At 48.9% G+C, this 18,711-nt stretch overlaps 1 long non-coding RNA gene and 2 other non-coding genes across 3 annotated transcripts; all 3 read right to left on the bottom strand.

Moving 5' to 3' along the window:
• Positions 1-5,400: 5,400 nt before the first annotated feature.
• Positions 5,401-5,473, bottom strand: TRNAD-GUC (transfer RNA aspartic acid (anticodon GUC)). The gene has a single exon. It is a non-coding gene; the product is annotated as a tRNA-Asp (tRNA).
• Positions 5,474-9,279: 3,806 nt separating this feature from the next.
• On the bottom strand, positions 9,280-12,229 carry LOC110138672 (uncharacterized). Its single transcript, XR_011492461.1, has 4 exons — positions 11,961-12,229; positions 11,689-11,812; positions 9,902-10,113; positions 9,280-9,380 (listed from the first exon to the last, which is right to left on the bottom strand). It is a non-coding gene; the product is annotated as an uncharacterized lncRNA (long non-coding RNA).
• LOC139039299 (small Cajal body-specific RNA 16) lies at positions 11,462-11,648 on the bottom strand. The gene has a single exon (XR_011492618.1). It is a non-coding gene; the product is annotated as a small Cajal body-specific RNA 16 (non-coding RNA).
• Positions 12,230-18,711: the final 6,482 nt, after the last annotated feature.

Raw genomic sequence — 18,711 nt, 5'->3', positions numbered from 1 at the left:
CTCGTTACCCGGGAGCCAGGGTTCCCAAAGATGGGCCATTATGTGTAATTTAAGCTTATAGGCAACATCCCTTTAGTGATGAACTCAGAATACAAAGATTCTTTCCTATTACAACGTTTCATCATTCTCTACCCAGAAGGGCTCTTCCCAAGCACCACCGGGTACCACCCAGCACATCACCGTGTATGAAGTCACCGGAAGAGACAGCCACTGTAAATAAAGTCAAAACGGCTGCTAAAGACCTTGGGAAGGCTCCACAAGTGCTCGCAAGAGCAGTATATCCTTCAGGACTACCACTGTCGATAACTGAACACACGCTGACAGGAAGTAGAAAAATTCTGAAGACTGTCATTTCAATTACCCAGCAGGCATTCACAGTGCAAGCTTCTTTCAGAGTCACAATATAAATAAGTCTTGTATGTCTGCAAGTCCTTACAAGTAAGAAGAAGGAGACGGGAGAATAAAATTTTACGATAACCCCTCTGCCAGTTTTTTTTTTTTTTTTTTTCCTTTTCACCAAAGCAGGAAGCAGCAGACCCACTCCAGAGTCTCCCGGTGGTGAAATCTGAGGCCTCAAGGGAGCCAGGATCCATTAAGTATTTGTTGTGCTGAGTGACAAGGCTGGAAGCAGCATGGGAGAGGATGATGAATAGATGCCCCAGCATCACAGCAACCTCAATGAGCCTCCTGCGGCCCGAAGTTGATTCTCCATATCATAATGGAATCAGACACTTGCCAGGAAATCGACAGGAGGGAGAAAGAGTTTATAAAACACGCGCATGCTACTCGTCCTGCGGCTGCTGTTCTGAAAGAAAGACAGGAGACCAAACATGGTGAAGAATTCGGTGACACCGACATGTTGTAACCCATGGTGAGATGGGGTAGGTTTTCTTTTCAAGCGCCACTGAGAATCAAAGAAGCTGAGAAATGGTGGACGTAGATGATCGCTGAATAACTCCATCAGAAATACGGTACTTGATGAGACGTCCTCTCAGTTCAAATCCCTACAGTCATTGTCCTGAATGGTGCTCCAGGCCAAAATCAAGAATTTCTGGGCAAGTATCTTTACCTACCTACATAGAGGAATAAAAACTATTTATCAAGAATGCATTTGTACCAGGCACAATCTGTTTTATAAACTAGATTCCATTTAACCCTACCTTCAAGGTGGGCCTAACTCGGCCCTGAGTACACATGGAGAGACTGAGCCTGGAACAGAAAGGTTCAGTGACTGGCCCGAGGCAGCCCGTGCATCTTAACTTTTGATTCATTGTAAATTGCTGTCATCTGTACACTTCCACTGAAGAACTCAGCATATGTATCATTCAGTTCAGTTCAGTTCAGTCACCCAGTCCTGTCCGACTCTGACACCCCATGGATCCCAGGACGCCAGGCCTCCCTGTCCATCACCAACTCCCGGAGTCCACTCAAACTCATGTCCATCAAGTCGGTGATGCCATCCAGCCATCTCATCCTCTGTCGTCCCCTTTTCCTCCTATCCCCAATCCCTCCCAGCATCAGGGTCTTTTCCAATGAGTCAACTCTTCCCATGAGATGGTCAAAGTACTGGAGTTTCAGCTTCAACATCAGTCCTATGTATCATTAGCTAGAGCTATTTCTTTATATTTTTTTACTTAAAAAAAGTTTTTAAAAATTTTTTTACTTTTGAGATAAAATTTACACACAATGAAATGCCCAGATCTGAAGTGCACACTCACTATGTCTTGACAAATTTGTACATTGTTTAATCAAACCTCTATCACTACATGGAGTGATTACATCCATATAGTGGTATTACCTCCCCCCAGAAAGTTCCCTTCTGTCCCAATAAATTTCCACTCCCAACTCCCGGAGGCAAAGGAGATGTAATAATGTGCAGATGATGGATCGTATCAGATCCACTGGTCTCAGCAGATACTCCATCATCTGGAAGCATCTGAACTCAAGAGAGCAGGAGGCTGGCTCACCAGAGGTTCATGGAAGGGATGACCCAGAGGGATGGGATGGGGAGGGAGGTGGGAGGGGGGTTCAGGATGGGGAACACATGTAAATCCATGGCTGATTCATGTCAATGTATGGCAAAAACCACTACAATATTGTAAAGTAGTTAGCCTCCAACTAATAAAAATAATCTTTTTAAAAAAAGAGGTTCATGGAAGCTACCTGATAAGGAGGAACCTCCCGCAGCACTGCTGTGCTGTCTTCCAGGATTTGGTAGGTGCACCAGACTGACGACAGATATGTGGTGCTGTGTCCACAAGTGCTAGAACACACTGGTACCACCCAGAGCTGGGAATACAGGAGCAAGAGTCTTGGGGCCGTCTTGGAGCTAGTTGTCACATCTGAGTACAACAAGTAACTCCTTGGTACTTCATAACCACCCAGAAGTACCAGGGAGTTAATGTCAAGAAGTCAACTTGGGTCCATTGGGGACACGAGCCAGTGAAATAGTGCTTCCTGCCTGTCCTTCTGCAGACAGTTCTGAGATGCATTTCATAAGGCTCCTGAGAAGGTCCTGGTCAAACCAGACACCAGTCACCACCAGCAGTGGTAAAACTGATGATGCATCTGGAACTGGTTTTTCCTCCTCACCTGTTCTCCACATCCCTCACTCTTGCCCACTGGGATTACTTCCCAAATAAGTATTACTTCCCAAATAAGCTTGGGAAGATGACTTCCCAAGCCTTTGTCTCTGGCTCTGGTGTGAGTATGTATTTGTTGTGTTGAGTGGGGAGCAGAATTAAAACGAAGACAACTCTGTAGTATTTGTTGGTGCCTGTTTCTTTATTAAGGTATAATTTTATACACTAAAACCCACAGTTCTTAAGTGTCCAGTTTGATGAGTTTTAACAAATACATATATATCCATGCAACTGACACCCCCCAATCACTGTAGTCTTGCCAGTGCCTGAGAAAACCCCCTTGAACTCTTTTTCAGTCGAGCCCCAGCCCCCAGAAGCAACCACTATTCACGTATCTATTCCTAGATTCATCTTGTCTGTTTTGAACTTTATATAGATAGACTAAATAGGCCATATAGTCATTGTGATGGTGGATGGAAAAGAATAGAAAATTCTTTGTCTCTCTCTGACAAGAGGTCGGGTCTATTCCCCTTTCTCTTGAATCTGGCTGACCCCGTGACTTGTACTGACAATAAGATGCTGTAGAAACGGTGCTGTGATCTCCACGGCTGTGATTTAAGGAGTGTGCAGCTCCGGCGTTCTCAAACCTGGGTGCCCGTTCTGGGGGCTGGTGCTGGCAGAAGTGCTGGCAGCAGCTGGAGAAGGGCCATGAAGTTCTGAAGTAGCGTGTAGGAGGTGTCCAACAGGACATCGAGATACAGGAGATGCCGCTAACACGGTATTTAAAGGGCGCCGGAAATCCCTAAAAATAAGAAAGGTGAAAAGTATAAGTCAAGCAAGCAATTCAAGGAGCCAGGGAAAAAAAGACAGCAGAGTAAAGCTTAAGAAAGTGAAATAAAAGAAATAACAAAGGCAAACGCAAAAACTCATGAAATAGAATACAGAGAGCATCAATAAAACAAGTTTTTTCTTTGAAAAACCTCAGCCAAGAATAAAGGTAGAAAAACCAGTGTCAAGAGTGCAAAGGGGATCTAACTCCGTGGGGGAGACATTTAAAAATAATTTAAGACTCCTATGGGGACTTCCCTGGGGGTCCAGTGGTTACAAATCTACTCTTCCAATGCAGGGAGGGCAGGTTCAAGCCCTGGTTGGGGAACAAGGATCCCACATACTGCAGGTCCTGGCCAAAAGCGGTAAAGAATCTGCTTGCTGATGCAGGAGACACAGGTTCAATCCCTGGGACGGAAAGATTCCCTGGAGAAGGAAATGGCCACCCACTCCAGTATTCTTGCCTGGGAAATCCCATGGACAGAGGAGCCTTGCGGGCTATAGAACATGGGGTTGCAAAAGAGCTGAATGCGACTTAGTGACTAAACAACAACAACTATAAACAACTCTCTGTGACTACATCTGAGTCTAGCTGGGGAGACGGGGAGATATAGCCAGCACCAGGCGGACACAGCAGGAGGCCCATGGAGGCTGAGGGAGCAGGAAGGTGCACCCCAGTCCCCCTGAGAGGGGCTAAATTATAATTTTCAAAAGTTGAACACAGCACTTTCACGCATAAAATGGACATGTGTAAGTCATTGTTTCCAGCTCATTAATTAATGAGGGAGCTGATAAGATGTTAAGACCAGCTGAAAGGAAAATCTGAAAAGCAGCCATGTAGACAGGCAATCTGAAATGCCCGACCAAATTTGCTAACAGATGCAGAACTGGTCGATGGGGCAATAAAAGGTAATGTTTGAGGTCGTCCTTTCCAGATGAAAGAAGCCAATCCTATCTGTGTGGGATGAGACCCATTTGCACCATTGTGGACAAGAACAATTTCCATTTTCTACAGCCCAATTTCTTCCCCATCTGAGCTGTAGAACAGCCTCTTCAAAAGAAAGACAAAGGTACGGATAACCCCTGTGGATGGGCTGCACCTGGCCCACCTAGTGTCTCCTGGCACATTTGCAAGTCTTGGGCAATTTCTCTAGACAGGGGATTGTCTCGGGCTGTTCACACCTGCAGGACAGAGAGCGCCTCAAACCAGGACGTTAGAATGACCCATGCAGTGTCGAAAGATCCGGATCCCAGGCCACAGCCCAGACCCTTCAAAACCTGTATCTCTTGTCAGTGGTGCCTGGAGGCAGAATATTTATTGTTTACTTATTTGGCAGCACCAAGTCTTGGTTACAGCATCAGTTCAGTTCAGTTGCTAAGTCGTGTCCAATTCTTTGCGACCCCATGGACTGTGGCACGCCAGGCCTCCCTGTCCATCACCAACTCCCAAAGTTTACTCAAACTCATGTCCATCGAGTCAGTGATGCCATCCAACCATCTCATCCTCTGTCGTCCTCTTCTCCTTCCGCCTTCAATCTTTCCCAGCATCAGGGTCTTTTCCAATGATCAGTTCTTTGAATCAGGTGGCCAAAGTATTGGAGTTTCAGCTTTAGCATCAGTCCTTCCAATGAATATTCAGTACTGATTTCCTTTAGGATGGACTGGTTGGATCTCTTTGCAGTCCAAGGGACTCTCAAGAATCTTCTCCAACACCACAGGTCGAAAGCATCAATCCTTCGGCACTCAGCTTTTAGTCCAACTTTATAGTTGGACTTTATAGTCCAACTCTCACATCCATACATGACTGCTGGAAAAACTATAGCTTTAGCTAGAAGGACCTCTGTCTAGGGTAGAAATCAGGTGCCTGACTTTGAGAGCATGGAGTCTTAACCACTGGACCACCAGGGAAGTATAGAGAAGTCTCTTATTTATTTTTTTAATATTTTATTTATTTACGTTGGCCCCCTTGTGTGGCACGTGGGAATCTTAGCTCCCTGGCCAGGGATCGAACCTGGGTCCCCAGCATTGACAGCATGGAGTCTTAACCACTGAACCACCAGGGAAGTCTGCATAGGGATCTTTAAAGCTCCAGGTGATTCAGAAGTGCAGCCAAAGTTGAGAACCACTGACCAGAGGACATCCAAGCAGGAGCTACGAGCTAGCAGCTCACCTCCCACTCCCAACCCCTCCTCACCCCCTCCCAGCCTCATCCTCTGCCCTAGCCTGCCCATCCCTCCTCTCCTCTCCCCAGGCCTGGCATTGTGCCTCGGGGGCCGGTCACCCCTACCGCCACGCAGAGGGGGCCGAGGACACCTCCCCTTCCAAAGCCCCCTCCACTGGAGGTTAGTCCCAGGAGACAGCCTCTTGAAAGTGTTTTGCTCCTGGACACAGAAGTAACCACAGCATGAAAGCAGCAAATGAGAAGAAATCTATCATCCTTAGGAAATTGGTTCCGGCCGCCCCGCAGAGTCACAGCAATCAGAGTGGCCCTTCAAGTGCCGGGCGAAATGAGTAGGTTTGTTTTTTTTTTTTTTCCCTGAGGTTGTAACTCACTCTTTTTTTTCTTTTTTTTTTTTTCCATTTATTTTTATTAGTTGGAGGCTAATTACTTTACAATATTGTAGTGTTTTTGCCATACATTGACATGAATCATCCATGGATTTACATGTGTTCCCCATCCTGAGACCCTCCCAATGAGTAGGTTTAATAGTGATGCACCAGCTGTCTCCAGGAACTTGTAAGCACGAGGTGGGTGGGCTGTGGGGCTGCCCCTACCTCTCTGGCAAGGGCTTAGATCGGGCACTTGGGGGCCTCAGTCCCCAGAAGCTCCTTTCACAAAAAGCAGGATGGAGCCGATCTCCTTTGAGACTTCAGATATGTTTTCAGCCAAGCTCGCGTCCCATCCTGGAGAGCAACCTGGGGAGGCTGACTGGGAGGGCAGGGCTGGCCTTGACTGGAACTGGCCAGCTTTCCTGGCAGCCAGAACCCTGAGTGAGCTGACCAGCCAGAGGATGCAAGGGGAGAGCAATGGCTGGTTGGGAGTCCTGCCCCTGGAATGACCTTGAAGACATCCCAGATCCCCGCAGGCCGTGGGGGCGGTCAGGCAGTTGGGGATGCCCACTAGCATTTGTCCAGTGACCTCGGGCAAGCCTGAGCCTCTAAAAGAGCATCACAGTAACACCTAGGCCCTGAGGTCGTGCTGAAGATCAGATGACACCAAAGACAGGAAAGCCAGCCTCCACAGTGTGATCTCCCTCCCTCCCTCCCTGGACATCTGAGAATCAGGGCAAAGGCTTGACTCGCCTGCAGGTCTCAGACGTGCCCCTTCCGTGGTGGCAGCCACACATGACCACTGAGACTCAGAGTGGGCTGGGGTAAACCTAGACGAGTCATGAGTGTAAAATACACACTGGGTTCTGAAGATCCAGTTTTTTTAAAAAACAAAATGTCTAATAATTTTTGTATGATTGCACGTTGAAACTATTTTTGGCACGTGTGTGTGCATGCATGCCAAGTAGCTTGTGTCCAACTTTTTGCAACCCCATAGACAGAGGAGACACTAGGCTCCCCTGTCCATACCATTCCCCAGGCAAGAATACTGGAGTGGGGTGCCATGCCCTCCTCCAGGGGATCTTCCTGACCCAGGGATCGAACCCGTCTCTTATGTCTCCTGCATTGGCAGGCAGGTTCTTTACCACTAGCGCCAACTGGGAAGCCCATTGTTGGCATAATGAGGTTAAATAAACTATCACAAGTAATTTCACGTTTCACTTTTTTGACACAGGCTATCACCAATCTAAAATTTTTTGTGTGGCTTGCGTTACCTCCAGTGCTGTCAAGGGTCCTCAGGGCCACCATGGGACTCTGCTCTGGCCCCAGCCCCTCGGTATGTCCCGCCAGCTGCCACGGCTGCCGAGCCCCAGGCTGACTCCGTGAAGCCCAACAACACAGTGGACCATAAGGCGCCACAAACTGTAATCCAACACACCTGGGCGCCTCTGCCCCACCTCGCCCCCCACCACCCCCCAGGCCACCTTCCCTGCATGTGCGAGCAATTCTTCAGGAACCGCAGGCCACACTCTGCCCCATCTTCGCTTAGGGAGACTTTGTGAATGGCCCTGGGGACTGAAAGGCCTGTTTTCCAAGAGGTTTCCACTCCTGAGGACTCAGAACTTCCTGGCCCTTGCTCTGGACATCGTGTTAACGCTGGTGGTACCTCCCCAGCCCCACGCCCACTTCCTCTCACAGGGCTGTGCAGAGGCTTTTGCCTTGGTTGGGGTTGCCAGATAAAATACAGAATACCTTGTGAAATCCGAATTCCAAACCAACAGAATTTTTTTAAGTCTTAGTATATCCCATGTAATATTTAGTATATACTAAAAAAAGAAAAAAAATTTCATTTATCTGAAATTCAAACTTAACTAGGGCAGCCCGATTTGCTAAACGCAGCAGCCCTGCTTGGATTAAGTGTCTGGAGTGGGGTTTGGGCGTTTAGTGTTAACAGCATCCACCCTGGGTCCAGGGTCTGCCTCTGCCTGTTCTGCATCCCTAACCTCAAGGCCTCAGTTCTCTCATCTGTACAATGGAGATGACAATCAGGGTCCCCGCTTCACATGACTGACTGTCGCGGGGTGAGACGAGATCAGCCCCAGGAAACCTGGCCTGTCCCAAGTACTCCCCTGCTGTGAGGGAGGAGACACGGGGCGGGCCAAGGCACAGCCGTCAAAGCCAGGGCAGGAGGCTCTCCTCCCCGCAGAGGTGTGCTGGGGGTTCAGGCAGAGGTGCACACTGCCCACGACACAGCGGCATTCCGACTCTGGGACCCCCCAAGACCCCAAGGGGAAGGGTTCTGCTGGGTGGGCTCGGAAAGCAGCCTTTGTCTGCTGAACCCTGGGACTGCCCGAGCCCCCTGACCTCGGAGTGAGGACAGGGCCACTCAGAGACGTGACAGGGCTTTGCGAGGTTCTCCTGGGCCTCTCTGGACCACTACACTGAAGAGATGGGCGGAATCACCCAGCTAAGCATCAGGCAACCCGCCAAGCACTCCTGGGCTTGTCTCCTCCACTGGATCGTGACTTCTGCAAGCCATGTGGGGAGAGGTGGTGACACAGGGGGTAAGCTTGACAAGGCCAGTGGAGCAGGCTCTGGAGGGCCTTGAATGCCACGTTAACTCTACAGAACTCACATAACAATGCATGTATCACAAATGTTTGCCTGGGCCTGGAGTCAGGTGCACAACCACTGACAGCAAGCCAGAGATTACAGCTAGGCCTGGACTGGGGACCTTTCTAAACTGCAAAACAACTTATGACCACAACAGAAGGATGGCCTGACAGTCTGCGGATGGCATTACCACCATCACAGCTCAGAACACAGGCTGGTTTTCCTTCTCCACATCAACAGAGGGAGAAATATTCAAAGACACTGGGACTCAGGAGAATTCTCTGCTGGGAAGTATGGCCCCATCCAGTGCCAGCAAAGCCTCCAAGGTCTGTAACACAAAGCTCCCAGACCCTGCGATGTGTATGCACCCTGGGTGTGAGCTAGGGGTGGGGGTTCCTCGCCTGCTGAGAAGCCTGGGTGAGAGTGGGGTGCTCAGGGACGAAGTCACAGGTCCAGGGCACCAGCAGCCCGGAGGGCGTGTAACCCTGAGTTACTCTTTGGTCGGAAACTGAGCTGCCCACTGTGCCCCCTGGAGGCCAAGGGCACACATTCAGCAGGTGGTCACTGAGCGCAGAAGCCGCGACATGTATGTAAACTCTCCTTGGGGTCTGACTCCTTTCATTTATATTCGTACAAAACAGGATCTTAAGCAGGTCAGCATTCAAAAATTATGTAGATAAGAATGAAATCAAACAAACTCAGAAAGTGCTAAAACACAACTGCTATATTTCAGGCACAGAGAACCAGGCAGAAACAAACTCAGCAGGTTTTCACTCGGCAAGCACACGCCTCTTCCAGTAAACTCACCTGCAAAGAAAGTACAGTACATCAGTTCTTCGTTCAACTTCAGCAAGTCTGAATATTCAGGGGATTTAAAACTGTTTTAACACAATAAAAAACCCTTCAAAACCTAAAATCTACCTTCCACCCAGAACACGATGTGGCTGGGGCCCACCCTGCAGTGACCCAGTGTCCCCCCTCCTTCCAAGTCTACAGGCTCCATCCCAGTGACTTCCTAACAACCCCCACCACCACCCCAAGCACACTTGGGCATCCACCCACCGCCACGTGGGACCCTCAGAAGCTTGCCCATAGCAGGCACAGTAAACCACCATCTGACAAAGCTTCCCACAACTCAATACCAGCCCGTCTATCCCTACATTCTCCTCCCATTCTCTCTCACTGTGTAGACCCCCAGTTTGGCCCCAACTCTTGAGCCCCAACCCTCTCACTTTCACACTTTCCACCTTCTGTCACATTTCATCAGCTGGAAATGGCCTTCACTTCCTCACAGGGTTACATCCTGCCAGGTCCCACTGAAAACTCACATTCTTGGGGTCCAGCACTTTCTGCTGTCTACCTCTCTGCACCCCAAACCCCGGAACACCAGGGACCACGCTTTTCTTGACGTTCCCTCCAAAGCAGAGGCATAACGCTTTGACTGCTGTAGGTACTTCAACGTGATGAAGGATCGCTTCTCCATCAGTGTGCTGACAGCAAAACAGGCAAAGACAGGAGGAATGATGCTTCACGGAGTAGGCTGAAGCACACCAAGAAAATAAAAATGAAAAGCAGTTCCACTGGTAGTTTACTGTGTGAGATCCCCAGGAAAGACCAACAGGAAGATTCTCTCCAAGTGGAACTCATCTTGGCCTCTGTCCAGGAAGTGAAAGGGTTCGGGTGTCACGATTCCAGTAAGGGTGGCACTGCCCTTCCAGTAATGTCTTAGACCTGCACTATCCCACGGAGCAGCCACTAGGTACACATGGCCATTTATGTTTAAATTAAAATTTCAGGGACTTCCCTGGTGGTCCAGTGGTTAAGAATCCACCTGCCAACGCAGGGGACACAGGTTCCATCCTTGGTCCAAGAAGAGTCCCACATGCCATGGACCAGCTAAGCCCAGGCGCCACAACAAAGACCCTGTGCAGCCAAAAAATAAAAATAAAACAAAATGTCACTCCAGGATCATGGCCGCCCTACTGGACACCACAGATATAGACCATTTCCAGCATCACAGAGTTCTGTCTGACTGCCGCTCTGTGCACAGGACTCTTGAAATTACAGTTTTTAGCACATCATCTTTGTTGAAGCTGAAACTCCAACACTTTGGCCACCTGATGCGAAGAACTGACTCATGGGAAAAGACCCTGATGCTGGGAAAGATTAAGGGCAGGAGGAGAAGGGGACGACAGAGGATAAGATGGTTGGATGGCATCACTGACTCAATGGACATGGGTTTGGGTGGACTCCGGGAGTTGGTGATGGACAGGGAGGCCTGGCATGCTGCAGTTCATGGGGTTGCAAAGAGTTGGACACGATGAGCGACTGAACTGAACTGAGCACATCATCTTGTTTAAAACCCACATTGACCTCCTAATATTCTCAGGACAAAGCCCCAAATCCTCACATGAGCCACAAGCGCTGTGTAGCCTGTCCCTCCCCCACCTTTTCAGCTTCTTTTCACACCATTTTCCACTTTACGTTCTGGGCTACAGTGGCCTTTTTCTCAGTTCCTCCACTAGCCACACTAGCTAGGCCACTGGACCTTTGTACATGCTGCCCCCTGGCCTTCCCACCAAACTCCTATGCATCCTTCAGAGCCCACTCAAGGGTCTCATCCTCAGGAAAGCCTTCCAGTCTCCATCAGGTTCTTTGAGACACACATTCTTGTAAGACTGTGCTTTCCTTCAGAGCATTAATGTCAGCTTGAATTACACTCTCTTTAGGGTTATTTCCCCAACTAGGCTGTAGTTTCCTGAGAACAAGGTCTGTAACATCTCTGTGTCCCTAACACTTAACATGGTGCCTGCTCAAAGTATCATAAAATATTGAATAAAACAAATATACATGAACACTGTTTATAGGTTTTCTTCTTTCAGCGAACGTTCTGTTTGCAGTATCATACATGATCATCAAACTGCTGCTAGAATGCTCACACCTGTTACTGCAAATTCAAAACCCAGGGAAAAGTTCTCCTAGGAATTTACTTTAGGTCAGGGTCGGGCTACCTGGTACAACGTTGCACCCACAACTGGGCAGGTTCAACAACACAGGAGCCTCTCCCCAGACCATCGGCCTCAGGACCCTACGTCTCCACCCTTACTTAACCTACCTGGATTCCCCCAAACTGACGTCACTCCGAATATGCTCTAGGCTCACCGCAGAGGAGAAGCAAAGATTGCAATGCCTTCATCCAATCGCCGGGGGCCAGAGAGCGTTCATCTTCTGATAAAGCCCTGGGGAAAGAGATGAACACCATGTGCTCTAGGAGGATAAGTTTCGTGGCTGTTTACATCCCACCCCCCCTAAAACTCATGCTGGCTTTCCAGCCCGGGATCCAAGACTTTTCTAAGGGGTGCAGCGCCTCCTACTGCAGCCCCTCACCCCGATCCTGGTGCCTGCTTTTGGCCTCTTCCGTCCAAGGCCCAATTTCTATGCTGGGAGTGATTCCTGAAGTCCGGTTGCCGGGAGCTTCGTCAGCGTCTCAGGGCGGGAACTGGCGCCGCGGACCAGCGTCATTCTGCGGGTTTGGGGTTCGGCCAGCGGGTGGGAGCGAGCGAGTACAGCCCCTCTGACACCACAGAACACGTGGCGTCCCTGCCTTCCCAATCTAGAGTGAAAAGCAGGTCTGAACACGCACTTCCGGCCGTAAGGGACGGCTTACCACAGAGACGGCAGCTAGACGATCTCCTTAGCTCTGAAACTGGGTCCTCCATGGCCGCCTTAAAGGGGCCGCAGCCTGGAGATGTTGGAGAGGAGCGCCCTAGCTCGGAGGGGAGGTCCCTAGAGCAAGGGAAGCAGGAGGCCAGCTAGGTTTCCGGAATGGAGCCGCATCCCGAGGCAGGGGATAGGTACAATGATCACTCCTGTTTTCCAGGGGAAAAGAGCCAAGCTGCAGAGAAGGTGAATTACTCTCCCAAGTTTGGCCAGCCAGGAAGCCCTGTCTGTGTCCACAACTGGGACGGTTCAACAACACAACAGCCTCTTCCCAGACCATCGGCCTCAGGACAGTGTCTCCTCCCTAAACCTACGTGGAACCCCCAAGCCGACGTCACTCCGAATATGCTGAAACCAGCAATCTTGGAATCTGCCTTTAGGCAGGCGGGCACTCTGGTTAGCCACAGGCCCCCTCCACTCCCTACTGTTTAACACCAGTTGTTCACATTTATAGCACCTGCGGCCCCAGGAGGGTGCTTGAATTTGTGACTTGGGGTCTCCAGGCTAAAACCCCCAATTTATTGGCATTCAGATCCTTCAGAATCTAGCCTTGTTTGCCACCACTCTCTCCCTTCCTCAATTACAGGGAACTTCTCACCATGCCCCCTCAACTCCCAGCTCCTCCAGCCTTGTCTTCCCGCAAGGCTTGAAGGACAGGGTTTGTTTTTGCACGTGTAGTTCCTCACAGAGCCCGCACCTGCCTGCTGCCCACTGCAGGTGCTGAGTGACGTGGGAGGAGGTGAGGCAAGCCGTCAGACTGTTTCGCTACTTACCACGTGGTTTAACCTCATGGGTCTCTTGTTTCTCTGTATGTGACATAAAAAGGCTGCAGCAGTTCCCAGCCTTCATTTATTAGTAAACCTCTGTTTTTAGATGCAATATTTTTCAGAAATCCAGTAGTTAATACAGATAAACTTTTTAAAACCCAACAACAGAGACAAAAAAAAAAAAGAAAAATACCAACCATTTAAAAATGGACAAATAATTCAAACTTATCTCCAGAGAAGACATTCAAATGGCTGATAATCACATGAAAAGATGGTCAACGTTGGGACTTCCCTGGTGGTTCAGTGGTTGGGAATCCATCTGCCAATGCCAGAGATATGGATTCAATCCCTGGTCCAGGAAGATCCCATGTGCCTCAGAGCAACTAAGCCTGTGTGTCACAAGTACTGAGCCCACTCTCTAGAGCCCTTATGCCACAACTAAGGAAGCCCCAGCACTCAGGGGCCCGTGCTCCACAACAAGAGAAGCCGCCTCAATGAGAAGCCTGTGCACTGCAAGGAAGAGTAGCCCCTACTTGCTGCAACTAGAGAAAGCTGTGTGACACAACAAAGATCCAGCACAGCCAAAAATAAGTAAATGGATAGTTTAAAAAAAAAAAAAAAGATGGTCAGCATCTTTAGTCGTCAGGGGAATACACATCAAAACCACGATGAGATTCCATTCATATCTAGTAGGATGGCTAGAAGCAAAAAATCTGAAAATGAGAACTGATGGGGAAGAACACAAGAGAGCCCAGAGGGAGAAGCCAGATGACAATCAGGAGCTCAGTGTGGCTCTTTCCCTGGTGGCTTTCCTGGTGGGGGCGCCTGGTAATTTTCCTGGGGGAATGCCTGGGATGGGAGGGAGTGTGCCTAGAATAGCAGGAATGCCTGGGCTCAATGGAATGTTTAGCGATCCAGAGATTTTCTTGCAGCCATGCAGGATCCAGAAGTTACTGTGACCTTCCGGGATGTGGCCCAGAACCCAGCAAAGATGTCGAAAGCAACCCAAAGGTTATGAATCTCATCGGTAAATTGTCAGCCAAATTTGGAGGTCAAGCATAAAGCCCTTCTTTTAAGTTTATCTTTTGGGGCCTTTTTGTTTGTTTGTTTTCTCTAGGCATCATGCCCTTCTGACAAAAAAAGCCCCTGCTGAAGGAAAAGCAACTTAGATCACCTAATGGGTGTCACAATAATACGAACCAGCTTATCTCTGATCTTCTTATGAAGAAAGCTGAGGTACTTTGAAGATAATTTCTACTCCTGTGCCCCAGATGCAACTGAAACATTCTTACAGTGGTTTGCCATTAGGGTGTTCATCAGATAATGTTTTCCTACCAGAAATTAAAAACTTTAAACAGTTTTAAAAACTTAAACGTATTTATAACAAAATTTTTAAAGAATAAATAATAATAAAGAATATGAATGTGTGGGAAAAAGAAACTAGATAAAGTAGGAGAAGCTCTAGGGGAACCAAGACAGCCCCGTGAGGCCTTGAGCTGGCCTGTTTCCAGAGGTTTCCCATAAATTCTGTGGACTGCAGGTACCTGAGACGGTACAGAATCTGCCTGCAAGGCAGGAGACCCAGGTTCAATCCCTGGGTCAGGAGGATCCCTGGAGAAGGGAATGGCTCCCCACCCCAGTATTCTTGCCTGGAGAATCCCATGGACAGAGGAGCCTGGCGGAACAGGCCATGGGGTTGTAAAGAGTTGGACAGGACTGAGCAACTAACACTTTCGCAGCCCAGAAAACCAGAGGGTGCCACTATGGGACACCCTCAGGACCCTTCCAGCTCTCAGGTCCTGGATCTCAGAGTGAAAGGGGGCCCTCCATAGAGTCATACACACACCCCGGCCTTGGGGGAAGTTACGGTTTAGGGGAAAGATTTGCATGAAACCCAATGCTAGAAACCTAAAGGGGACTAGAGTTCCCGGGAACGACTAGTGACATGTAACTGTCCAGATCATTCTGCGTTATTCCCAGGGAGACAGGACAGAGGGTCCTCCAGTGGAACAGTCTCTAGAACACTGGACATTAAACAAAGATGTCTTTGTGTCCTGTCCTGTTTCCATCTGCTGAAACTCTACCTGGATGTGGGGTCTTTTTTTAATATACAGTTTTATTTATTTGTATCTATTCTTTCCTATACTGGCTCTTCGTTGCTGCGCAGGCTTTTCTCTAGCGGCGAGCGGGGGCTCCTCTTTGCTCCAGTGCACGGGCTTCTCACTGGTGGCTTCTCGTTGCAGAGCACGGGCTCCAGGCACTTGGGCTTCGGTAGCTGCAGCGCTTGGGCTGAGTAATTGTGATTCCAAGGCTCCAGAGCACAGGCCCAATAGTTGAGGCACGTGGGCTTAGTTGATCCACGGCATGTGGGATCTTCCCAGACAGGGATGGAACCTGTGTCTCTTATATTGGCAGGCGGATTTTTCACCACGGTGCCACCAGGAAGCCCCTGGATGTGGGTTCTTCACACTGACCCTTCGGCCTTTGTCTATGACTGCACCTCAAAACAACAGTCTGAATGTTTTCTTTTCCTTTTTAACCATGCTGTGTGGCTTGCAGGATCTTAGCTCCCTGACCAGGGATCGAATCTGAATCCTGGCAGTGAGAGTGAGACAGGAGCCAGGCCCCAGGGTGAGCAGCTGGAATGTGTCCCCTTCGGACAGCAGAAGAGGAGGCTGGGCCCCGCCCCAGATGAGAGATAAAAGGCCGCACATTCCTCATTCCTGAAGTCAAGGAGACCTCCCTGACTGCACATGCTCAGAAAGGCTCCTTAGAGGTCAAAGAGGGAGAAGGGCGCTTCCGCACAGTGAGTGATGCTAACCCTCCCGTGGGCCTCTTTGCTAGAATCCGTCTTGGTTGAGAAGTGCACGCACATGAGAGGACCCTGAGATATGCCAAACACAGACCCGGAGAAGCACGATGGTTGGCCAAAGGGAACCTGGCAGAGATGCCGCGTAAAAGTGATTCAAACTACCGGAAGGGGCGACTCTCTGAGCCTGCCAGTGTGGCTATCCACATGTACTCTTTTTCCTCCTAATAAACACTTTACAGTTTCATTACTTTCTTTGTAGGAATTTATTTCTGCAAAGCCATACAGGCCAGGGCCTTGTCACTGGCCACTGGTTCCTTGTGGGGGGTGTGTGTGTGTGTGTGTGTGTGAGTCGCTCAGTTGTGCGACTCTTTGTGATCCTATGGACTGTAGCCCGCCAGGCTCCTCTCCATGGAATTCTCCAGAGAAGAATATTGGAATAGGTAGCCATTCCCTTCTCCAGGGGATCTTCCTGACCCAGCGATTGAACCCCAGTCTCCTGCACTGCAGGTGAATCTTTACCATCTGAGCCACCACGGAAGCCCTCCTGGTGGCCTAGTGGCTAGGATTCAGGGCTCTCATTTCTGCGGCCTGACTTCAGTCTCTGGCTGGGAATTGAAAAACCCTGTTTCAAGCCGCTGCAGGCTGAGGCCACCCAAGATCAAAAGTGCCGAGTCCTAACCACTGGACTGCCGAGGGATTCCCACGGCATCAGTCTTCATTAGTTCTCCTACATGACGAGTGTGCTGGGCACCTGAGTGGGTTGTGGAGGGAAGCTTCCAACCCACGGGAGGAGACTCGTGAGAATACTTCGTGTAGCTGATGGCACATCTGCATGTGGCTCCTGGAATGTCCCCCAGCTGTCTCCTGATCACTCCGTTCCAGCCCCTTTGTGGGCTTGGTCTCCACTGGTCGAGGCATGGTGACAGTGCACTTATTTTCCCCAAAGTATACATGTGTGTGTACATAATAGGTTGCTGCGTCCTATGGATGAGCCTTACCATTTATGATGTTTGTTCCTCTGGATTATGTAAGAGGGTTGAAGCAGGCAGGACTCCAGTCTTTCAAAAAACATGCTACTTTAATAGTTTTTGTTTAGTCATTAAGTCATGTCTCTTTTGAGACCCCATGGACGTAGCCCACCAGGCTCCTCTGTCCATGGGATTTCCCAGACCAGAATACTGGAGTGAATTGCCTTTTTCCTTCTCCAAAGGATCTTCCTGACCCAAGGATTGAATAATAGTAGCAGTGCATAATTAAACATGTGGTCTCTAAGAAGTCATTTTTCTTATGTTAAAGATGGCGCTGGGACCCAAAAGGACTATAGCAGAAAACAATAAAAAATGAGCTTAAAGAGTAGTTCTATCAAGTCAAGATTTTGAGCTTCTTTCTTCGTCCACTAGAGGGTGGAATCATACACCAGACTGCTCTCTTTTGTAATTTGGTAGTTTTTTTGGATTCTGTGGGAGTTTCTTTGTTTTGTTTATTTATTTACTTTATTTTGGGGGTTGGTGGGTTTTTTTTTCTTTTTTTGGAATTTAGTCAAGATTTTATTTCACCAGAAAGTTATGCAGAAGACTAACCTGCATGGTTTGCCTCTTTCTTAGAATCTGCCCAGGTGAACCAGCTGCACAGAGTTCCCGAAAAGCATTTGTCACGTCACAGGCCAGCTGAACACTTGGTGCTTGGGGATCAGAGCACATTGCAATGAAGCTTCCTGGCCAGAGTCACTCCCGGTGACGACAGGTGGTTCTACTCAGCATGAAAGATTTTCTTTGATGAGGAATCCAGTGCAACACATACCAGAATTTGAAGTCCCAGACAGGGTGTTAAGGGTTTAGAAGTATCTCTGGCCGGAACATTTCTCATATTTGACATTGAAAGGTACAAATCAAGACCAAAAGAAGTTTGTGCAGAGCCGGTGTGATTCAGATGGCTGATTACTATCTGCTGGAAAAATGCTGTTGATCTGGGGAAAAAAAGTTACAACTCTGAAAGTGTAATTTTAAGTAGAGTACTACATGTTCTCTGGTTTATGAACCTGGTGACAGTTTTCTGATGGATTGAACAAATATGGAACACTCACTGCTAGCTGAGTGAGGCCAGGACAGAAAGCAAGACAGAGAGAGGTAACTCTTCTTCCGGGAGCTGACATTCTAGTGCAGGGGAGACAGTGAAATCCTTTGAGTCCTGGGGTCACATGATTGTGAAGGGGGAGAGAGAGATAGGGAGAATTCTGGGCTAAGAAGGAGTCGAGGGTGAGGTTTGCAATTTCACTTATTGTTTTTTATTCATTCCCCACCCATCCCGGCACTGCTCAGCCTGTTGGATCTTAGTTCCCTGGCCAGGACTGAATGCATGCCCCCTGCAGTGGAAGGAAGGAGTCTTAACCGCAGGACCACTAGGGAAGTTCCTGCAATTTTAATTAGGGTATTCAGGAAGGGCCTGAATCTTTGATCATTAACAAAATCTGAAAAGAAGTGAGTGGGTCATGGGACATCCTGGAAGAACATCCCAGGCAGAGGGAACAGCCAGTGTGGGAGCAGCCAAAGCCACCAGTACAATGGACGGTGGGCAAGAAGGGTTTATGAGCAGGACTGCAGGGAACTGGGGACCAGGTCTTGCAGGATCTTGCAGGAAATTGTGAGACTTTGACTTTTACTCTGATGAGTATCAGCAGCTCACATGTTCTCTTCTCATCTTTTAGGGACCTTTCTGCTCCCCTGAACCCAATAAAGTAGTTAATTTTACACATATTTCCTGTTCTTGTACTAACAAATTTGCCTGTTAAGCTGATCCCAGATCAGGGAGAGTTATCTTAACCTTGGCAGCTGGAGGAGTC

Source organism: Odocoileus virginianus, chromosome 17 (genome assembly GCF_023699985.2).
Source record: "Odocoileus virginianus isolate 20LAN1187 ecotype Illinois chromosome 17, Ovbor_1.2, whole genome shotgun sequence".
Lineage (NCBI taxonomy): Eukaryota > Metazoa > Chordata > Mammalia > Artiodactyla > Cervidae > Odocoileus > Odocoileus virginianus.
Note: the sequence above shows the minus strand (reverse complement) of the source record. Positions and strands in the feature narration are given on the sequence as shown.